Here is a 3160-nt window from a genome sequence, read left to right as displayed (position 1 = left end):
ACTTAAGTAACGCAAGTAGTTACTTTTTCATGGAGTATCACAATATTGTAATGCACTAATTTTAAAAGTAACTTTTCCCCAACACTGCTAAAATGTAACATGTTTCAGGTTTAAAAAAAAAAACATAAATATGCAATTGATTTTTACATAGATTTTCTGATTGGTTTCTGCTGTATATGCAGTTGTTTGTTCTTGCTGCCAAATTGACCCCTAAAAGCATCATCATTACACTAAACATATTTCCAAAAAGTATATTCTTTTGTGGTGAAACAAATGTTAAATCTTGTACTGGATTTAAATTCAGAGAAAATTGTTATTGTTGTTATTATTATTATTATTATTATTATTATTATCCTTTTCATTCCACAAAAGGTTCTTTATAGTGGCAAAAGGTTCTTCAGATTTTTAAAATGTTCTTCGCACTAAGAAATAAAAAAAGGTTGATTTCAGTGAAATATTCTTTGTGGAACCAAAATTGGTTCTTCTGTGCCATCTCTGCAAAAGCCTCCCTTTGAAACATTCATTTTAAATAGTGTAGTGTAGAATATGTAAAAATGTACTATAACACAAACAGCAAAAGGTGTCTGATGGACTTCAAACATTATGGAAGTCAAACTGAACACAATATGTTTTAAATATGCTAACTGTGTTTCAGCCAAAGGGTTCTTTTCCTTGTTCATATTTCTCTATGTGCTTTTCTTTTTCCTCTCAGCTGGTGATCAGAAACCACCTTTGGCATCAAAACCGAAGGTTCTCCCAGCACTGATGCAAACAGAACATCCACCTGCTTCAAAGCTGTGTGTTTACCAGCCTTCGTCACCAGCTGTTAAATGCAAAGTTAAGCCTGATGTGGCACCAAAACCATGCCTCTCCAAACTCCCTCCTCTCGCTTTCAATCCGAAACCCCTCACATCCAAGGTTTGCCATCAAGCTGTTCTACAACAAAAGTCTGACATCACAAAGACCGCTGGTGCTTTAAATGTCAGAAATGAAACTCACACCAGCAACAAGCCAGAGTGGGATTACATCATTCCCATCTGCGTATGCAATGACCGAAACTGTGCCGATTGCTCACCGAAGGAAAACAACCAAAATGTTCATCAACAAAGTCCTGATAAGTATAAGGCGAGCAAAAACGAAGGACCCAGAAAGAGCCCATTAAAACCTCCCTTGAGAATACCAGAAGAACAGAAGCATTTAGTGACACCTACTTTGTCGAAGTGCATCTCTGGACACAGTTCATCCAATAGTAATCATTTCCATCCAACTGAAAAACCTCAGAAAACATCCCAGAACACAGAGCCCTTGAAGGCACATCAGAGTGGTTCTGAGATGCAATTGACCAGGAAGCACCAAAACATCATTGTCTCTAGTGTTAATCCATCAGCTGATAGTCATCCAGAACCTCTAGAATGTCAACAAGCCGTAAGTAGTGCACAATATTGTCCGTCCACTACAAAGCCACCTAAAAAAGCACCAGTAGCCATGCAGCGCAAAACTACGAAGGAACAATCCAGCATTGTCTTTCAGGAGTCAACAGGCCTCACCAAAAAAGAGTTTACCGTCTTACCTGTTGATGTAAACAATCCAGATCCGTTATGGAAAGAAAGTCCAAAGGTGAACATCAATGCTGTAAGACATTCTAGAGAGAACAAAGATCCTCAGGCCTCAAGGGGTGCGAAAAGCACCCAGTGCACCAGCCAGGGCGCTCCAACACCTGCCCCACGGCAGAAGACCCCTCGGATGCAACAAAATAAATCCCAGGACATTGGTGTACAGGGGACTGGAACGAAAGCACAAAATCTGGATGTCGTTGAGATTTTGGTATCAAGCAATAAACACCTGAAGAAGACCCAAAAACTTCGACCTGATGGCCACAGTCACGACAACATTGGGGCTACAGAGCTTTCAGTAGATAGGCTTCCTAAAAAGACACCAGCGTCCAAATCTCCACTGAGAAACGATGGTCACATTGAAGGACATCTCCCTCTTGCAGTTGAGAAGAAGCAAGCAAGTCATGTGCCAAACAAGAAGACTCTCAAGCCGAAATCCAAGTCCTTATCGTCAGCAGACACCCATAAACCTGATGGCCTCAAGAAGACCTCCTTTCTTAGGATCATGGACCTTGACCGTGGCAAAAAGGTGCCGAAGTTATCCGTCAAGAGTGTACAGGCTGTCGATCTCGCTCCGGTTATGAATGAACAGTCAGTGGACACGGAGAAAAGCCAGCGCAAAATCGGCTCTCAGAAACCGATGCCACTGCACAATGGACTCCCAGATGGACTGAATTTGAGGCAAGCAGTGAATGGGAACATATTAGGAGTTGAGCAGAGTGTCGATGACGATCTGGAGAATGCTGGTGAATCTGAACATGCATATGAAGATATCGCAGAATATGAAAACCTGCCTCCTTTTAGCCCCGCAAAGGCACAGGATGCCAATAAATACCAATACCAGTCTTCAAAATATGAGGACGATGGTATTTATGAAGTTCCTGATGTGTTCCCAGAACACAGTGTAGATGCCAAAGAGCAGCAGTTTCTTGAAAGGTTAGCATGCATGGATATTAATTAAAAATTGTCCAATGTGTGCGGGTGTCCTGAGTTTGAATCCTGACTTGAGGACCTTTCCTGATCCCGCCCCCTCTCTCTCTCTCACTTCGCTTCTGTCACTTCTACACTGTCCTATACTAATAAAGTCAAAAACCGCCAAAAAAACTAAACAAAAAAATGCCCAATGCAGGTCAATCAATTATATTTATGTTTGAACTTATAGCCAATTTTTTATTTTTTATTTTGGGAAAATGCAGACTAGAAACTAAAAAATAAAAACTGAAAGTTTTTTTTTTTGTCAATGTTAAATTACTATTGTGATGCATGAATTTAGACATGACAACATTATAATGTACAGTATGAACTAATGTTTCATTTTTGCATGAATAATTCATGAATTGAGTTGATTTGATTCCTGAATTTTAATTTAAAGGGGTCATATGACGTTGCTAAAAAGAACATTATTTTGTGTATTTGGTGTAATGCAATGTATTTACGCGGTTTACGGTTCAAAAAACACATTGTTGCTCCTCTATGCCCCGCCTTTCTGAAACGCATCGATTTTTACTAAGCTCATCGTTCTGAAAAGCGCGGTGTGCTCTGATTGC

General features: G+C 40.0%; 1 long non-coding RNA gene across 1 annotated transcript in view; it reads left to right on the top strand.

The window, feature by feature from the left end:
* The first annotated feature begins 2459 nt into the window (after positions 1–2459).
* The window catches only part of LOC107707547 (uncharacterized), a 2763-nt gene continuing 2062 nt past the window's right edge, over positions 2460–3160 (top strand). The window contains exon 1 of the long non-coding RNA XR_001636265.1: positions 2460–2549. This is a non-coding gene — a long non-coding RNA (uncharacterized LOC107707547). The remainder of the gene's footprint in view (positions 2550–3160) is intronic.

Source organism: Sinocyclocheilus rhinocerous, unplaced genomic scaffold (assembly GCF_001515625.1).
Source record: "Sinocyclocheilus rhinocerous isolate Xijiao unplaced genomic scaffold, SAMN03320098_v1.1 scaffold1376, whole genome shotgun sequence".
Taxonomy (NCBI): Eukaryota; Metazoa; Chordata; class Actinopteri; order Cypriniformes; family Cyprinidae; genus Sinocyclocheilus; species Sinocyclocheilus rhinocerous.
The sequence above is the reverse complement of the archived record's forward strand: the minus strand, read 5'-3'. Positions and strand labels throughout refer to the sequence as shown.